General features: G+C 30.7%; 1 protein-coding gene across 1 annotated transcript in view; it reads left to right on the forward strand.

The window, feature by feature from the left end:
• Window positions 1–2,461: 2,461 nt before the first annotated feature.
• LOC107445780 (mitochondrial sodium/calcium exchanger protein) overlaps window positions 2,462–21,693 on the forward strand; it is a 93,050-nt gene continuing 73,818 nt past the window's right edge. Inside the window, exon 1 of the mRNA XM_087155818.1 lies at window positions 2,462–2,821. The gene's annotated coding sequence lies outside the window, so the exon portion shown is untranslated. The remainder of the gene's footprint in view (window positions 2,822–21,693) is intronic.

Raw genomic sequence — 21,693 nt, forward strand, 5'->3', positions numbered from 1 at the left:
CATAGTAACATTTTCAAAGAAAAGTTATAAACATAGTTTTTTGCCCGATGAAATTGAATTGTGGACCGACCTACAAAATATGGTGATCAGCCGCAATCTGGAAAATATGCTCCCTATAATTTAGGCCGATGAGCATTTAAGAGTTTCGGCCCCTCCAGTCCTTTGCTAATAATTCGAAATTAAAAAGTGAATGAATTGTCCCCAACGGGTAGTTAGGGATCCATGGTTGGCGATTTATTGAAAGATAACATAGCCAAAAATAAAGCCAACCCCAAATAATCAATAATAAATTTGAAAATAATTTGGCGAAAGCGAATCGCTAAAAAGACTACGAGAAATAGTATAACCATGTAACTGAAACATTTTTGTGGTAAGAAGTAAAGAATAAAGAATTATAAATAGATTTTTGTTTTCGATTTAGTCGCGACAGTGAATTTATGAGTCTTAGATTAGTTTTGAAATAAAAAGTTAGCCGTTGCATTGCACTCTGGGCCAGAAGACTATGATCTTTGTCCAAAAGTAAAAAATTAATTTTCAACTAAAATAAGTGTAGATAGCTTTAATATATCCCAAATTAAGTATTCATAATCATTCCAAGCATTATAATTTACTTTTTGAACCGACAAGAGAATTTAATGAAAAATATGTTTAAAAAAATTGTTTCAAATGTAAATTTTAAATTTTTATTTCAGAAATATATATAGGAATTTCACCTTACTGTTACATTTTTATCAGAGTAATTAGTGTTAAATAATTGTAAAATTTTTCAATTCTTTGGATTAGTTAATACTCTTGACAAGCTAATAGTTTATATCTTATCATTTGACATTTTACACTGTTTGAATGACTATTGAAAATAGTTCCAAAAAGTTCCACGAAGTAATTAGCTAAACTTTTTGTTGTTGTTTTCTTTGATGTTTTTTCTTTTGAAAAAACCTGCCCCGTTTTGCCCGTATTGCAAAGGTGGACTAAATATACTGAAAAACAAAAATTATGTTTTATTTCTTCATGTTTTCGCATTATTTTGTAATTAATTCGCGTTATTTTGTAATATTACTTCGGAAATATAATTTGCTTTTCATTTTTAATAAAAAATTAACGAATATTATTATATTTTCATTGCTATATTTAATTACTTAAACGTACTATATTATTTATTTTTTTTTGCTCGCCATATTTCAGCCGCCATTTTGCTGTTTTGGGTATTTTTAGTGTATTTCAAAATTTCAACTATGAATTCAATTCATCGGCACATAAAAACCCTTAAATAAAAAACCCCAAATTTTGAAACAAGTTTTATCGAAATACTAATTTTGGCCACGAAACCTTGGATGCTGGCACACTGTGCATTGATCGTTAAGAAAAGAATCAAATATTTTATATTCGCTTTTTATGAAATCGAATAAAAATTAAATAGTTGGTTTAAATTAATTAAAATTCGATTAAGAATGACTAAAAAAATAAGTTTAAGAAATTAAAGAAATTTTAAAGGCTAGGAAATATGTAATGCCTATTGTGGCATCACAGAGAGGATGATTTTTTTTTATACCCTGTAACTTTTTGCTGTGTAACATTATTGCTTACTTGGCAAAGGATGAATAATGTGCTATTTTTGAGAAAAGAAAAAAAAAACTAACATTGAAATTCGAAAAAACGCTATTGAAGCATTGAATTGCAGTTTATTTAATTAATAGTTTAGTAATTATCTAAATCTGATTGACAGTGATCTTATTTTACTTTATTTTACATCCGTCGTTGAACAGCCGACCCAAGTTTGGGTTTACGACTACTAATGTTCAACTCCGCAACCCTGCAATTTTGAATCAATCCAGAAGACAAGGAAACTCCTGGATCAGTACCCCTAGCGGTATTGATTTGTTATGGAAACATGGAGGACTTTGCGACTCGGCAGATTTAACGTGCATCAGTCACCGTATACCACACGGCCGCTGGGGATCGTACCCACAGACATGAACCCAGTGCCCTAGCAAACAGGCTATCTCGGCGTTTTGATTGACAGTGATTATCTAATTTTTTAATTTGAATAAAAATATCGAATAAAAATATCGAATAAAAATATAGAATAAAAATATAGAATAAAAATATAGAATTAAATAAAGTTTAGTTTTTCAAAATATAACCATCAATGGACCTGACTAAAGGTTTTCTGTAAAAAACCATTTTGAAAATGCTCTTAAGCAGTTGCATAACGAAACTAAAATAATTGAGAAGAATTTTCCATTTCTTTAATAATGTTTTATTTATTACAAAGAGAAAATTTTGAAGTGGAAGAAAAACAAAGCACATCTATCCATATATGAACTTAAAGAACAATGCTTTGTATCAGTTGTCACGACTCGAATTTGTCCCACTACGATAACACCGAGAAAAATAACAAATTATTTATTTTTTTATTACAACTTCATAATACATATTAAGTTCGTTGCTTCGCAATCAATCACTATTGCCAAATACTTTAAAAGAAAATCCATTCGAATGCTCAATTTTTAATACACTGAGAAGTATATAAACTGCAAAAAATCTCGGTAAATCTTTAACAAGCATTTGGTGGAAAGTTTCTCATTATCTCAAAGTTTAGTTAAATGAAAGATCAGTTTATTTTAGTTACACCATAAATTGTGAAGTATAGAAATACTTCCATGGCACAACTGATTGCACCAAAATTTGGTAAAAAACACAAAACTTTGACGGGGACTGTAAATTGAACGGTATTTGTTTACGACGCCATGTTTTCCTTGCAACTTGGTCTCGGTGTATCGGAGCGACTAATGTATTTTGTTTCAAGTATCAACTTATTTAGGTAGGTAAATGTTTTATTCGCATTAATTAAAGTTTATTTACTTAATGTTACCTTTTTAAATTTGGTTGGTGGTGTGAAATGGTTAGAGGTATGTCATAAAATAACTTACTTAAGGTAAATAGTTTTGTTACGGCACATGACAACCTTGGCCTGGATTTGGCTCCTAAAAAATACCTAATAATGGTGCAACCTTCCTGCGCTTTTATAAAAGAAAAAAAAAGAGAATGAAAAAGGTGTTTTGTATCTTCAAAACACCTACTTTTGGTGCAACCTTCTACTGATATTTGGAGCAAGAGAAAATACCAATATATGGTAAAATTTAGCTCCATTTCATGTTTCCAGCAAATGAATACCAACTTTTGTTGCAAAGTGTCTCGGAATTTTTAACAGTGTAGATTCCATTCTTGACATCTTGGCATCTTTTAAAAAGGGAAAAAAATTACACGCTTCTTTTTAAATGCGGCAAAACTTTTCGAGAAAATATGCCTTAATACGATACTAAGCTTAGCTAATTGTAGCCGAATTGTTTTTGCCATCAACTGTAAAAACTGCGGTGTAATACCTATCAGAATTTAAAGTTGAAAAACTCCAAAAGCTAAGTGAATGAATTCCGTATTTCATTTTAATACCAAATTGAGCGCTCATATACACTTTGAAAGGTGTAAATAATTCTAAACACCAATAAATGATTAAGCTTACTCCAAGATCAAATGCATTTACACTATTCATGAATTAGTTTCGCCATGTTCGGCTCACATTTCAAAAAAAAGAAAGTAAAGTTTTCACTTTGAACGATGCTGAACATTCCACTGAAATAGTAGTAAACGAGGCATATATATTTTGAATACTAAATGAAAATAATTAGAACTAGAAGACAATTCGAATATATTAATATCCTCTCTGTGTTATGTGTATATTTGATTAGCAAACTGATTTTATTTTGAAAATATTGAATATATATATGTATCCCAAAATAATGATAAAATAAGGAAAAATATCAAAAGTTATTCTTAAGTAGAATTATATTTGGATAAACGAATTTTATTATTGTGCTCAAAAAGTTCTTGATTCACTTTAAAACTAAGATTTACTAGATCTCAGTATATAATCTACATCTGACTTGCTTTCGGCTTCTTTACATCTTTCATGGGAGCAGTCGAGAGTATGGTTGTTTGCGGTATTTTACCGCCAACCGCAGAAACTGCTCCCTCGCTGACTACATGGTAATACCCTCCTGATGAAGTTATCATGTTTGTCAGTGCCTTCACTTCAATTCCCATTTTAAAGCTATTCCTTTTAAGGGTATTTTCTTTTATGTCGATATGATTGGTTTTACTCGTTAGTCAGTTTCTTGGCAAACAAAAATATAGATATTTTGGTGGCTGTTATATCGTTATGATTTTAAATATATATATTGAATGAAATAAATAAAAACATAAAAGAGTGATCGTAATAGTGAAATGTTGTTCAAATCAATTACCTGATCCTTCGTTCCAGAAGGATCTCCAGGATCGTGTGGTCTAATGGTGCTACTTGGATTTGAAACATTTAAGAGTTCTTTTAGGAAATTTTAAGGAACTTTATTTCTTCTTCTCATGACTGATTAATAGATGCTGGTGGCTCCGGACAGGTGGTGTTAACACATACGGGATCTCGTGGGGAAAAACTCACTTCTTAGACAAAAAGGATAATTTTCATTTTGAATGAAGATGGATTCCAGTTCATCAACAAATTATTTGAGTCGTGCCGCATGCACACTTGGACCGTAGAACATCAGGAACACGTGTCAAACTTCATTGTTTTATCTTAACGGAACGTGATAGGGTCTTGAAGTTATTTTTGTTAAAATTTTGACTTAATAAATCTCCATAGTTATTTCTTGTGAAAAGGGACAAATGTTGAGCAGAAAGGCAAGAGCCTTGAAGCTATCATAAAAATGAGAGCGATGCTTCTCTCTCACGGTGGCTTCCTCGACTGCCGCCAAGAAGGCACGCGGAAAAGCGATAAAACGATATACGGTTAAAGTTAGGGTAGGGTTAATCGATACGAAAAAAGAGTCAAACAAGTTAAATGAAGTAAAAGGCTATTGCGGTTAAAAAGAACGAAAACTGAAAAAACTATTGAGGAGTAGAAAAACAACGCACGTGTGATGTAGCAACATCACACTATCCCCCTTAGGAAGAGAGAAAAAACTTACATGGCATGATAAAAAAATAAAAACAATTACTTAAAGTGGGTGAGGACCGCAAGGAGCCAACAACATCTCTTGAATCTGCCAAAACAAAAAATACAAAAGACAGTATTGTTGATAAAACAGAACATAGTAACAAAATATCAAACACAAATGAATGTGTAGTTCTTGGATATACATAAAACCTGAGTTCCATATCACATGCAAATTATCACATTAAAGTATAAAATTACCAAAATTAATTTTCAAAAATTAATTGTCAAATCCATATTTACGAATATCTGTTACTTAACCTACCTAAAATAAGCATGTACATTTCAGCTTTTTTTTTTTTTTTTTTTTTGTATGGTGTTACAAAACTGTAGAAAGCTGCATAAAACTACTTGACCATTCATTCATTCAACCAAAAGCAAAAACACTATCCTAATATGCTTATTCTACCTTTTTTTTAAATTTAAGTAACAGAATGCTGTGCGTCAAATAACATATTTACATATATACAAAGGAAAAAGAAAATGTGCATGCATATCAACATATCATGCTTATCAGATTTTATAACATATATCATGTTAGAGAAAATTTAGTTATAATAGTAACATATTGTACACTTGAAATTTTGGGTGGTGGACTGTTTACCTACTCGAACCAAACATTTATACATTAAGTTTTTAAACAGTTTGTAAGTATACATAAATACAACTCAAAAGATATTATCACAAGTTCAACATACCAAACTGAATTGAAGTGAGAAAAAAAATCAAAATTATGATACTATTCTGATACATTTAGAAAAAGGTATAAATATTTAAAATCTAAATTGAACAATAATTTAAAGGAAAGTACAATTACTTAAAATTTACATTACATAATAATCTAAAGATTAGGTCTAGTGAACATTAACTTAACCATAAAATAAACACTACAAAAGCCCTTCAGCTGGAGAAACCGATCGTATTTTCTCCAACAAAAAACTACTCAATCAAAAGAAAGTATGCCAGCATAGTCTCCTTAGAATGAGGCAGTAAAAATTTTGACAGGTAAAGCTAAGTCAAGAGAACCAATTACTTTTGTCTAGATCTTAAAGAATAATGATAAGGAGCAGTGCTTATAGCAGGTTTTTGATCTGATACAACTAAATGAGGAAGTCTTGGTAAACAAGTCCTCAAACGGCTAATATTAACTTTAAAAGCATCTTGCAATGGGGAATTAAATCTTTTAATTGAGACATTGATGTCATTATGAATTTCAGTTATAATAAATGGGCCTAAAAATTTTGGCTTAAAAGTACTTCCAGAATGTAAGTACACAATATCTTTAACATTAAATATCCTATGTTTTGCTTTCTTAAGTTGAATCTCATTTTGCTTTTGTTGTTGTTTTTCTAAATTATCATAAGTTTCTTTATATACAATATTCAAATCATCTAAAAGATTTTTGACATATTGGGTCTTATCTAATTGCTGTGGTTGAATTTTAGGGTCAAAGGTATCAAAAATTAAGCTTAATTCTCGTCCAAAATGCAAAAGATTAGGAGTAAAATTGCTGGATGGATGCACAATACCATTATACAAATTTTGATGAATTAATATCGAATTTTTAAATGACACACCTGCTTCGTTTAAGGTAATTAAAGATGTTTTAATAGACTGATTAATTCTTTCAGTCGCTCCATTACATTTTGGATTTTTGGGAGTAGTATGGGCTAAATGAATACCAAGTGCCTTATTTACACAATGAAAAACTTCACAGTTGAACTGTGTTCCTAAATCTGATAACACCATAGCAGGTCTACCATTGTTGGCAATATAATCAATCAAATGTTGAGAGACACTCTCAGCTGTTAAACTGTTCAATGGATATAATTTTACAAATTTAGAGAAATGGTCCAAAATAGTGAATACATATCCACAGTTTTTAATGGGGCCAACTATATCAATTGATATGAATTCATTGGGTACCCTAGGAATAGGTAAAGATTTAAAAGGCGGTTGGGGTATACTATAATTTTTGGTACGTAAACATACATCACATGAAAGAACAAAATTTTTAGTGTCTCTATAGATATTTTTCCAGAAATATTTATTTGTTAAAAGTTCATATGTCTTTTTCAGACCAAGATGAGTAATGTGAGAAATTTTTAGTACCTTGGCTTGTAAACATTGAGGCACTACTATACATTGAGATAAATTTTTATCATTACGAACATGCATCAATAACTTAGTATCTGAATCAATAATAAAATCTTTAGTTCTTCTAGCATTAGTTAATGAAGGTGAGTTAATCATATCCACAATTTCTAAAATATTTGGATCCTTTTGTTGTTCACTATAAAAGGTGGTTAAAGAAATTTCATTATCAGGGTCAGAATTTTGAATAGAATTTACAATTTGATCATCAACATTAGTATCAACAAAAGGTAAAATTAACTCATTTTCTGAGACTGGATTAAGAGCAGGGGTGTAATGGTCAGGGTCTTGACTTCTACTAAAGTAATCGGCTAATTGATTCTTTGGACCAGCTATATATTTTACTTCATATGTGAATTCTGACAACTGTAGAAGCCAACGAGTTATAATGTCAGCAGGGGATGTTACCTTTTTATAGTGAATTAATGGTTTGGAATCAGTGAGGATAGTAAACTTTTTATATGCCAAATAGTGTTTAAATGCCATTACTGATCTATAAATAGCATATAGCTCAAGTTTTATGGGGGGATAATTACGTTCTGATTGGGATAAACCTTTACTAAAGTAAGATATGGGTTTAAGTTGACCATCAAATTCTTGCATTAAAACACCTGAAATAGCAGTACCACTGGCATCAGTATTAAGGATGAACTGCTTATCCCATTGGGGAAGATGTACAAAAGGCTCAGAGAAAAAGATATTTTGTAATTGATTAAAGGCATTTTGATGCTCTTCTCTCCACTGAAATTTTGAGTTTTTAAGAGTTAATTGAATTAGCACACTAGTGAGTTGAGCATAATTGGGAATCAGGTGACGGTAAAAACCACAAACACCAAGAAACTTTTTGACATGTTGAGAAGTTTTAGGGGGCTTAAATTGAGTTATTTTTGCTATATTAGTATTGATAGGTTTAATGACATTTTGACTTAAATTAAAACCCAAATAATTGACCTCAGTTTTGACAAAGTTACATTTTTGAGGAGAAAAGGTCATATTATACTTAATAAAAATTTTTAAGACAGCAGTAATTTTATCTAACATCTCATCAAATGAGTTAGCACCTATTATTACATCATCCTGATAAGAATATATTCCCTCAATACCTATGTTTTTCAATTCATCTATTATTAAGTCCATTAAAGCTTGAAAAATACTAGCTGCTGTTTTCAGACCAAACACCAGGCGTTTGTAGGCATACGTACCAAATGGTGTTGTGAATGTTAGTATGTCTTGTAGGTTTTCAGGTAGTGAAATTTGATGATAGGCTAGAGGCATGTCAAGAACACTATACATCTGATATTGTGAAATTTCATTAATTAAAACAGGTATTCGAGGTAAAGGATAAGTTGATGCCTCAACGATTGAATTAAGTAAGCGAAGGTCCATGGCAAGTCTAAATTTTATTGGGGCATCTGGATTTTTAGGGTCTGGGCGCTTCTTTACTAAAATTAGAGGACAACTCCAATCGCTTATATTTCTTTTTATTATGCCAGCCTCTTGTAATTCCAACAATTCCTGTTTAACCTGGCCCTGTATGGCATAAGGGATTTGAAATGGTTGTGTTTTTATTGGATTATTAGACCTGAAAGAAATTTTAGGGATGACATGGTCAGTATGACCCAAGGTTTTAACCGATTTAGAAAAAGCAGTAGAGTGGGACATTAAAACAGTAAGTAATTTTTGTTTGTTATTAGGATTCAAATGAGAGAGATCAAAATCATTTTCAATAAGTTGTTCTTTTCTTAATGTTAAAATATCAGATGAAGGAGTAATTAAATTTACATAATCAGTTAAATTTTCTTCAGTAAGTTCCTGAACATTTTGTTCAGAATGTTCCTCTAATTCAGGGTTAAACTGAATATTTCCTATACAAGTATTTTTGTTTATATGCAAAGTTACATCAGAATTATTTTTAATTACTGTGGTAAAATTAGCACTATTAAAGGTGTGCAATGAAGCAAAAATTTCAATTTCAGGTTTCTTAATTAGGGGTTCAAACAGAAAAATATCACCTTGTTTACAATTATCATTCTTAATAACAAGATTAATTTGAGTAGATTCATTGGGTTCCAATATTACTTTCTGACCAAGAAAACAATTACTTTCAAAATGCATAATATTATTACAATTAACAACATCTTTAGAAATTAAAGGTACCTTAAAATTTTGAAATTCAGCAACATTATCTGACGGACAAATTTTTACATTATTTTTACTCAAAAAATCATAACCAATTATTGCTTGAAAAGCATCGTGTTGAAAGTGTGATATATAAAATGGAGATTTGAAATTATTTTTCTCAATTTTAAATGAGATTTCTGAACAAAATAAAAAATTTAAATTGGAATTAATAGTCTTAATCTGCACATTAGAAGACAGAAGTCTAGTTTTAGTATTACATTTTATGATATCATAAGTTGTTTTTGACATTAAGCAAATACTGGAACCACTATCGAGCAAGCATTTTACAACATTGTTACCAAATTTAACATGAATCAATGGAATATTATTATTATTAAAGGCATTATTTGAGTAAGCAATATTTAAATTATGTTCATCATTAGAAACATATGAAAACAGTTCATTTTTATGCATAACAGTATCATTGCTATTGATATGCATTGATTTGTTTACATTTGAATAAACAGTCTGACTATCAGACTTACTCAACATATTATCACATATATTATCATCATTACATTTGTTATTTGGTAGAGAAATACATTGTTGAGAGGAAACATGTCCACCACCATATTCCCTCACATTTAGTTTAACGATTTTGGTGTTGTTTCACCATTATTAAAATTTGGGGCATATTGATTAAATTGTGGAGGTCCAAAAGGATTTAAATTAGGTTGATAATTATCATGATTCTGAGGTATAAAATTTTGAGTAGGATTGAATTGACTAACATTGGGATTAAGATTAGAAAAACTAGTTTGATTGTGAAAATTTTGCCTCGGCATAAAATTTCTATCTCTGAAATTATTGTGAGAAGAAGAAAGTTGGGGCATAGATTGCATTTGGTCGTTAATAAATTTTCTACACATGTTTTGCTTATGACCAGGTTTCTTACAATAAAAACAAATTATCCTTTTGCCTTTAAATGTATTATTCATTCTGGCAAAATTTACAGTTTCAGAGCCTCCATGTTTAATTAAATCACGAAATTTTGTACACTCTGCCAGTGAGTGGGAATCATTGCAGTATGAGCAGTTTTGTAGCAAATTTATTTTATTATTAAGAGAGTCTATCTGATTTTGTATATGTACTAGATCTTTGTTAACAGGGACTGAACTTAAAATATTATGGGCCTCGGCTTGTAAAATAGTTTGCTGGGCAGTTGATATACTATGGGCTTTATCAATTAAATCTTTAAAGTTATCTGTCTTTTCAAGCATTAGTTTTTCTTTCAAATTCAGAGGCAAAGCATTTATGAGTTGTAGGGATTTAATTTGGTTTAGTGCTTTTGGATCCGTAACTGAATTATAAGTTTTAGCTACTAGGGTGTTTATTCTATGACCAAAATTTTTGATACTCTCGCCTGGCAATAACTGAATATTATTCAGAGTTAATAAATTAGTAGAGGGGCTATCATCATTTGAAAAGAAAGACTTAATTAGGATAATTGCTTCATCAAATTTTACATTTCTGAATTCGGGGGATGTTTGGAAGTATTGTCTAGCATTTCCTGTTAATTTAGATTTTAAAAACAGAAGAGCGATCTCATCTGACCAGCCATTAAGTTTTTTTAGATCACAGAGCTGTTCCAAAAACCACTCCGGAGACTCGTCTCCACTGTAATTTTGAATCGAAATATTGATCTTTTCAGCCATTTCGTAATTTTTGGCTCGTGTAATAATATTTGCAATTTCAATCATAAAACATTATAAAATGATCATCAATTAAATAAAATATAAAAAATGCATTTCCATTTCATAAACAAAAAAATCAGCACCATACGGCACCATTAATATGTTATATCGTTATGATTTTAAATATATATATTGAATGAAATAAATAAAAACATAAAAGAGTGATCGTAATAGTGAAATGTTGTTCAAATCAATTACCTGATCCTTCGTTCCAGAAGGATCTCCAGGATCGTGTGGTCTAATGGTGCTACTTGGATTTGAAACATTTAAGAGTTCTTTTAGGAAATTTTAAGGAACTTTATTTCTTCTTCTCATGACTGATTAATAGATGCTGGTGGCTCCGGACAGGTGGTGTTAACACATACGGGATCTCGTGGGGAAAAACTCACTTCTTAGACAAAAAGGATAATTTTCATTTTGAATGAAGATGGATTCCAGTTCATCAACAAATTATTTGAGTCGTGCCGCATGCACACTTGGACCGTAGAACATCAGGAACACGTGTCAAACTTCATTGTTTTATCTTAACGGAACGTGATAGGGTCTTGAAGTTATTTTTGTTAAAATTTTGACTTAATAAATCTCCATAGTTATTTCTTGTGAAAAGGGACAAATGTTGAGCAGAAAGGCAAGAGCCTTGAAGCTATCATAAAAATGAGAGCGATGCTTCTCTCTCACGGTGGCTTCCTCGACTGCCGCCAAGAAGGCACGCGGAAAAGCGATAAAACGATATACGGTTAAAGTTAGGGTAGGGTTAATCGATACGAAAAAAGAGTCAAACAAGTTAAATGAAGTAAAAGGCTATTGCGGTTAAAAAGAACGAAAACTGAAAAAACTATTGAGGAGTAGAAAAACAACGCACGTGTGATGTAGCAACATCACAGTGGCCAAGGTCAGTATTTTCATTGCCAATGTAAGTGTATTGAGAGAAGTGAGAAATTTGATTCAAGTACATTTTTTTGACAGTTTTTATCTAACCTTATGTTATTTTCCTTTTTATATCTCTAAGAGAGGAACACCGTTACATTTACTCGAAATCAATTATCTCATTTTCTAGATTCATTGATTCCCAGTGAAATAAACTATAATTTTCATTTCAAATCTCCCTTCTTAAATATTTATCATTTTCATGGTCTTATTATTTGATTAAATTATAAACAAGTCAAAGTATAGTTAAAAATCATGTTCAACTATTGAAGCATACCCTCTAAATTTCTATAAATAAAAGTTCGCTTAGTTTAAAAATAGGAACCCATTATTGTGCTGCAATCAAAGCATATATGATTTGGGGAGGATATTTCTATTTAAAAACCTATATTATTGATTTTTCGTATGTATTCATAAATAACACAATTATAGTCAATTGATGATTATAGTCAATTGATGATTAATGCTTTATTGTTTGCTTTAGAATTCGCTTATTATTTGAAACATTTGTTGCTATATAATATAGACTAGATAGTAAACCACAGATAATCGGAAAGCAATAAAAAATGGATTCCATATTTTTAACTGTTGGTATGACGTTCCTCTTTGTCCAAACGGACGTCGAAAAAAAAAAACCATAAATATTTACTTTAAACCAAAAAAAGAAAAGAAAGCAATTAGATTTGACCATCTAGGATAAGATTCAACATCTTCTCCTTTCAAAAGAAATCAAGATGTTCCACATGTAATATGCGGTTAAAACAGAAGAAACTGCGGTTGAAATAATTTCTTTGAAAATGTTGCTGAAAACCAAAGGAGTCTTTTTCAATGAAATTATTTGGTTTTTAAAGCCATAAAATATCATGCGGTTGCTCTGCTAAATCCAGTTTGCTAAAACTTTTACTAAATCAAATGACTTCTTATTTTCAGTGAAAATATTTAGTTCTTAGAGCTATAAAATATTTCGGTTCTTAATTTCGCATTGATTTTGATGGGAATGGGAAAAAAAGTTAAAATAAGTTTCGGCTGCTATATTGAAATGAACGGTTCAATACGGGCACAGTGCTAAGCAAACGAGTTTTGTACAAAATCCAATTGGTTTAGCAAATGAGACTTCATTATAATAGAAGTGTCGTTGTAAGCATTAGAATTGGTTTTGATGAAATTTGTGGTGGGTGAGAATGCAAAGTTGACCCTTTACCATTTATTGATACATTATTGAGGAATAATTATCTAATTATTACGTAAATTTAACTTATAATAATTAAATTTATAACTTATAACTAAACATTAAAACTTTTTCTTTTTGCCTATTAGTTAAGTAGATGCTAATTAAATAAAGGCATCTGAAGAAAAAAAAACACAAGAAAAGAAAGATCGTGTAGCAAAAGTGAGCCTGAATTAATTAAATGTTATGAATTAATAAAATATTATTTAATTAATTAAGTATTTTTTATATAATTGAATATTATTTTAAAATTGCGGAAAGGAAATTCATTCTTCATTTTTAATGCTTTTATTTCATAATTTTATATGAGCTTTAAAGAATATCAATAATTAGACTTATCGTATTGTGATATGATAATCATAGCAAAATAATAATTTTTAAACATGTGATTCTTTATTTAAAAAAACTGCATATTATAATGAAATATTTCATGTAAATATTTTTAACTTATCATAAATTTGAAACTCTAAGAAAGTGATGTTAATTAATGCATAATAATGATGTAATCTAAGTGGCGGCTTGATGCCCACCCAGCTTCAGACAGATAGGTACTGGTTTGTTCAGAAAGTAAAGGCGGCCTGTGCGCAAAGCCGACTCCATTATCACAATCATGCCAGTGGTCATGAAATTGTGGAGCTTTAACTTCCATATTCCTCAGGCCCACAATGGGCTGTTGTGGGAATGTTCTACTTTTACTTTTTGTATAATAATATATAACATAGGAGGTATATAATTAAGATAATTTGAAGAAACCTTTATATATACTTAAATTAATTCTTGTATATAAATTAATTTTTTTAAAAATATCTATTTAAGTTTGAATGCATGCTTAATTACATTAAACTTGGACTCAACAGTCTGAAAAAAATGGATCGTTTAATTGGCATAATTTTTAAAGCCAAAAACAAATCGTCACGTTGTGTCAAATTTTCATTGCAATCTTAAGGACTATTTTTACTCTCTATTTTTTTTTCCTGCGATTCTTTACCATAATGTAAATTTTGCTTTCTGTAAGTTATGTTTTAAGAAATATTTTGATCAGTGAATCTAATTATGATAATTTAAACATAGCTAAACTATTTCAGTTGCGTAATTAAACATTTTAGTATGTATTTTTATTGTTTGAGAAAATGGAGATGGGAAGATTTTTAAAATTTGTCCCTCAATGGATCCCTCAATTTCAATGGATGCCCCATTAACCTTGAGGGGGATGGGCACCCCTAATTTGAAGAGATATTACACCATAGTTTTTGCGGTGTAAACATTCTATTTCTCGATGAAATTCGCACTATCTATTTAGTCTGGATCCAATTGTTTATTAGCGCAATGTAACATAGTTCAATGTTCACACAGTAGCATAAATTGAACATTTTTTTATCGTCCTGAAATAGTTTAACAAAATTCATTAGAGAATAGCATAAAAGAATGACATAAGCATTTCTGAAAGCTTTTAAAATTTTAAAGTCGAATGTGTGATGCTTTTAAAGATTTCACCACAATACCATTTTTATGATTCATTTCACAAATCAGGTTTATTTATTTGCTTAAGAAATGTATTATTTAACGAATTTGAATAATTTATACGAGTGCTCTTCAACTTGTGCTAGTGACACAGATTTAAAACAGATAATATTCTGCACATTTAAATTTCACAATTAAAAATATTATCGCAATTTGCCATTCTTTAAGTAGTTAGTTTATTAAATTATTTTACTAGACATGCCTTACAAAATGGCAATCATTTCAATGTTTTTTTCATATACTTTATATGCAAAATCTATTTGACATGGTGCATTGAGCGCACATGACTTAGCGTTCTTAAACAATCATAATTTTATAAGCAATCCAACTCAAATGCAATAATATAACATTAAACAATGTCCCAGAGGTCGTAGGTTTGATCCTTGCCGGCCGAAGACTCTCCGTATAGTAAATGGTGACTGATGCACATTAAATCTGTCGAGTCACAGTCTTCCATGTTTCCATCACAAATCATAACTCTGGGGGTACTGATCCAGGAGTTTCCTTGTCTTCTGGATTGGTTCAAAATTACAAGGCTGAGCAGTTGAACACTAGTAGTCGTAAACACAAAATTGGGTCGGCTGTTCAAAAACGGTTATAAAATGAAATAAAATCCAAATGTTTAGAGCCGTGATGCCTCAGGGAATAGCCATCCAATGAGGTGAACAGAGTTCGAATCCCAGCGACGGCTGGTTGATACGAATTCTGCACCCGGCTTGCACTGAGCACAGTGTGGACGTAAAATATCCTCAGTGGTATACGGATCATGGGTTAGAGTCCCCTTGACGTCAAGCTAACCGTGGGAGGTTTTCGCGTTTCCTCTCCATGCAACGGATTAGTTCCATCAAAAAGTCCCCCACAGAGGCAATTCCTCCCAATACTTGATACAAGAGTTGCCTTTTCTTCTGGATTGGGTTCAAAACTACAAGGCTACGGTGTTGAACATTAGTAGTCGTAAACCCTAAATTGGATCAGCTGTTCAACGACAGTTATAAAATATGAAATATTAGTTACAGTTAACGTTTGTACTGCAATGCAACCTGCTTTAGTTGACCACTTGAGGTAATTGTTTTAGTGATCAACTTAGACAGCTTTTTAACTTATAGAATGGAATGAAAAGAAAAATTTTTGGTCAACTTATGAAAAGTTTTTTGGAATAAAAGTCATTAATACTTCAGAAAAAATTTGACTTATTTCAGCAGATACATCCAAGATAGATAGGTGGTTCTTGATAATACAGGTCAATTTACAAGGGTGGTCAGCTTGACAGGTTTGACTGAATTACATAAATTAAGATATTATGAAAAAACATAAAAATGGGTTTTGAATAAATAAAAGTTAAGTCACCTTTCACCCAGTCGTAGATAACACTTGTAGCATCAAAGGCAATTGTATTTCTCAGTTGAAGAAAGGATAAAAAACAATTATGCATGGTGATTTCTACAGCAGAGGGCGCTGTACTTTTTCCTTTAGAAGAACTTTCGGTTGATTGTTTATAGCCATTTGGTTAGCGCAGGGCTAAAGAAAATAGAAGGGTTGGTTCACTCCTTTGATTGTTGTTGTTGTTAATTTACGTCGCACTAGAGCTGCACAATGGGCTATTGGCGACGGTCTGGGAAACATCCCGGAGGATGATCCGAAGACATGCCATCACAATTTTGATCCTCTGCAGAGGGGATGGCACCCCGGCTTCGGTAGCCCAACGACCTGCACGTGAAGTCGAGCACTTTACGGTAGCACAGTTTAACGAGGACCAATACCGCACACCATCGGTCCCTACGCAGACTGATCCAAGTGGTCACCCACCCGCACACTGACCGTAGCCAGTGATGCTTGACTTCGGTGATCTGCTGGGAACCGTGTCTTAACGATCAGTCCACTGCGGGACTTCACTCCTTTGAAGTAGCTCTCGCCGCTCCAATCCTCCGATTTTCTCTAGTGACGTCACTTTGGGGCAAAAAGCTCGCACTTTTACTTCAAGAACGGAGCTTTCAGCCTTATTAGCTCTAACTAATACTGGAGTATTTCTTTTTGCGACATATTCTAAGACATTTGTTATTTTCTATAATGACTTTCCTCAGTTTTTGCAGCGAATTTACAAGAATTTAAAACTATTATCGAACTGCCAGTTTGCGCGATTGCAACTTGAAAAAATTTTGATAGAAAAACAAAAGGAAAAAATATAATTTTCTGCTTGTTCCCTAAAGTAAATAAACAACTATGTAAAGAATGGATTCCGAAATGACACAGTTAATATAAAACAGCAATACGTTTATTCTGTCGTTAAGAACTTTTATAAAAATTCATTATCTAAATAGAAACCGCCTCGTTACTTCAAAAAGAAAGGCAGGTGAAAAAAATGGATAAAGTCAAAGAAAATTAAAATGTAAATAAAAAGTATAAATAAAATATATAGTATATAGCTGGAATTCTCCTAATTTCATAACATATTTTTTAATGTAGTTATTCTTAACATTTATGATTTTTTTTAAAAAAATTATACTCTCTTAAATTTAAATATCTGTAAACAATTGTAAAATTTCTAATGCCATTATGAACCTAAATTATTATTTTGTTTCAGTAATTATCGTTTAAGGTTGATGTTTCCTAATGATAAGGTATGAACAAATTGCTATTAACGGCATATTTTAAAATCGGGGATTCTAAATTCAACTCAACTTATTGCTATAAAAGAATATGTAGATAAAAAAGTGTCGATATATACTTTCATTTTTTTTAATAATTAAAGTTAAAATTGAACTTTTTAAAATAAAGTATTTATAGTGTCATTTTCGCCAACTAGTAAAATATTTTTATAAGTTTAAAATGGTATTTTTTTAATATACTGGCCAAGAAAATTTTTTTAAACTATGTTTATGAATGGAAATAATGTGTTAATTAGTAATGTGTAAAGTTTGAAAGTTAATAACCAGAAAAAGTCTAACTTATTTTTACAAAGAGAAAGATGCAAAGTTATCATAATATCTTTGCGTGCGATCTTCCGAGATCTGTGGACACAGTGACGTCATGAGGAGGGAAATCGTAGCTTCAGTTCTAAGAGCGGAGGGAACTAGCCCTTCTATTTTCTTTAGCCCTGGGTTAGCGTGTGTTCACTTGTTAACTATTGTTGATTTGTCGTATATTGTTTCTGTAAGCATTTCGTTCAAATGGCGGCTGTTTTTTTTTTCTTTTTTAAATATTGAAACTTTTAAGTATGCAGAATGAAAAGCATATGAAATTTTCAAAAATACGAAAACTAGTTTTGAAACAAATATTAGCTTGCGATGAATAAGGTTTCTTTCTACTTTTAACAATGCGAACAAAATTATAGCTTAAAAACTTTCGCTAGCTAAAACAACACTTGCAAGATGAGACTTACCTAGCTACGCTATGTATACAATTACAAAGCAATCCAGAAGGAAAAAAAGGTTTCCTGAAATTAAAAATTTTCCTCTTTTTTTTTTTTTTTTTGTAAATTAAGACATGTCGCATCGTTTAAAAATCAAAATCAAAATCAAAATTATTCTGAAGGATATTGCTTTAATATTTACATGAATCAGATGATAAAAGAAATGATTTAGGAATGGTAAAAATTTTAGTTGATACTATTATTTACTTTGATGTTTTGATAAAAACAAAACCAAGTGCTTAAAAATATCATAATACTGAGTCGCGTTGGCGCAGGGGAATGAGAGTTCACCTCTCATTGAGATGAACCACGTTCGAATCTGAAACGAATTCAGTTCCCATCTAGCACCGACCACAGTGCTGACGTAAAATATTGTAAGTGATAGATGGGTCATAGGTCAGAATTTCTTTGCCATCAGGCTAACCATCGGGGGTTTCTATGATTTACCCCTGTAACGAAAATTCGAATTAGGTCCTCCGAAAAGTCCTCCTCGACGGCTAGTTTGTTCCAATGCTTTCTCCAGAGGAGTTCTTTTGTGTTCTTGGTTGGATTCAAAATTACGAGGGCACTGAGTAGAACATTGATTGTAGTTAACTCGAAAATGAATCGGCTATTCAAAACTGGTTATAAAATTAAATAAAATAAATACATGATTTCAAAAAAAGGTAATATTGCCTATTTTGATTTATTGGATTTCTTTATTTTATTTTATTTTACTTTTTTATTTATTTGCAAAGTTTGGCTCGTCTATACGTCATTTGTAAAATATGATACATTTATGATTGTCCTGTGAACCAGCGTCTAACAATCGACCAATTGGTCCTATTTTATCACTTATATCCAACAATTGGTATAATTTTATCACTAAAATAATATATTATAACTTTTTTTCTTTATCTGCAAGCTATTTCAAAGCGATTGTCTAAGTAAAAAGATAATTTGTTTTGCCCTCGTTGGTGGAAATTTTAATTACAATAAAAATTCTTTTGAAAAGTAAGAGATTCGATACAAATAATTCAAGTAACCTTTTGGACAGTTTTGTGGTAAATATTTATCTCATTATTTGAGTCGAATGGATTTTGTTTCATGGCCAAAAAGTGAAGAATTACACTGTAAAATATTATATTACAATGTGTAAAAAATGTTGATAATTAAACTTTATCACTCTTTTAGCAATAATAACAAATTATTAGGCAAATTATTTGAGTTTCAATAATCAAACATTTAAAAAATTATTTTATCGCATTACCGTCTTCTAAGCTACGTATTACATTTTCTGCCATTATTTATAGCTTGAGTCTTAAGAGGATACCATACCGCGAGAGAAACTTTACACAGCAAATTCTCTTTCACCTCCATTTCTAATTTGAAACTTAAAATAAAGAGGTGAGTTCAGTCAAACCTAAAGTAAGCCTTGAAGTTTCAAATGCTGAAATTTTTTTTTGAAAATGTAAAAATGCAATGGATTATTAGTAAAGAGCGTAATCCTAAGTCATCTTCTCATAAATTTTCATTTGGATGTCGTAAAAATTTCTTTTCAGTGATTGAAACTTCATGGCTTCCTCTAACTTAAAAGAAAGAGGTGAGTTCAGTCAAACCTAAAGTAAGCCTTGAAGTTTCAAATGCTGAAAATTTTTTTTGAAAATATAAAAATGGAATGGATTATTAGTAGAGAGCGTAATCCTAAGTCATCTTCTCATGAATTTTCATTTGGATGTCTTAGAAATTTCTTTTCAGTGATTGAAACTTCATGGCTTACTCTAACTTAAAAGAAAGAGGTGAGTTCAGTCAAACCTAAAGTAAGCCTTGAAGTTTCAAATGCTGAAATTTTTTTTTGAAAATATAAAAATGGAATGGATTATTAGTAGAGAGCGTAATCCTAAGTCATCTTCTCATGAATTTTCATTTGGATGTCTTAGAAATTTCTTTTCAGTGATTGAAACTTCATGGCTTACTCTAACTTAAAAGAAAGAGGTGAGTTCAGTCAAACCTAAAGTAACCCTTGAAGTTTCAAATGCTGAAATTTTTTTTTGAAAATATAAAAATGCAATGGATTATTAGTAGAGAGCGTAATCCTAAGTCATCTTCTCATAAATTTTCATTTGGATGTCTTAAAAATTTCTTTTCAGTGATTGAAACTTCATGGCTTACTCTAACTTAAAAGAAAGAGGTGAGTTCAGTCAAACCTAAAGTAAGCCTTGAAGTTTCAAATGCTGAAATTTTTTTTTGAAAATATAAAAATGGAATGGATTATTAGTAGAGAGCGTAATCCTAAGTCACCTTCTCATAAATTTTCATTTGGAGTCTTAAAAATTTCTTTTCAGTTATTGAAACTTCATGGCTTACTCTAAGTTTTTCTGAACTCCTTTTTTATATTTAAATTATGGATTGAAAGGGAATTTGCAACGAATAGTTTCTCCCACGGTATGGCTCCCACTTAAAAAAATACAATCAAATTTGAATTTTTCATTCCTTTAAAGTTTTATATATTTTTTAATTTATAATATCATTTTAACCTTTTCAAATATCTAAAACTACATATAACTTTAATATTCTTTGCAAAACTTCATAGTTTTCTGCGACCTACGGTCAAAAACACTGTTCTATAATAATAAAGAGAAAATGATAGAACGTTTTGTATATATCAATCAAAAAGTAATAACGTAGTGACTTAAACAGGGTTATGTAAACAACGTTAACCGTCATTGACCGTAAAAAGAATAAATTTTCCTCTACAGTTCTTTTGAAAAAGAGTTTCCTGCCCTGTTATCACTGAAAACAATGATGAACAAAGATTTTACGCCGTTAAAAGAGCATTCATTATTCACGAGACTTGAATATTATTAAAAAATAAAAATAAATTTATGCTTCATTTTGTGGCAATCTTGCAACTGTTTTGAAACATTTTCGCAATTACTATTTCCGTTTCTCACATCGTATTCCTAATTGACTATCTTTTTTGTCTCGCGTTCCCTCTTTCTCTCTCTCTCTTGTTTTAAACCTAACACTTAATATAACTTCCGTAGATCCAGTTTCCAACATATTGGAAATAATTTGGTACAATTATTATCACTTAAACCAGTGGTTCTGGTTCCTGAACTTTTTTATCTCGTTGACCTCTTGCCATGTTTTTCGGTTTTGGGTAGACCTGATATTGATTTTTTGTAAATTCATCAACTTCAAATGTATTTTTGACATCTGGTATAGTGCTACTCACTGTGAAAGATTTAAATTTCTAACTGTAGTAAAGTGTAGTGTGAAAAACTTAAGAAAAAAAAATGCATGTTAATTTTATACATTTATTAATTACATTAAAATTAAAGTGAATCAAATTAAAATCTAGTATCTGTTATAGAAAATAACTAGAAAATAGAATTTTTACTGAGCGTATGCATGTAACAAGATGATAATGGTATATCATTATGTGCAAGTTTTTACAAGTTCAAATTGTATTGCAACCACAAAGCGAATACCTACAACTTACACAATTTTATGAAGCATTCTAATTTAATTTAATTAATATGTAAATGGAATG

This window comes from Parasteatoda tepidariorum, chromosome 12 (genome assembly GCF_982258835.1).
Source record: "Parasteatoda tepidariorum strain Cologne lab strain chromosome 12, Ptep-v5.0, whole genome shotgun sequence".
In the NCBI taxonomy this organism is placed as follows: domain Eukaryota; kingdom Metazoa; phylum Arthropoda; class Arachnida; order Araneae; family Theridiidae; genus Parasteatoda; species Parasteatoda tepidariorum.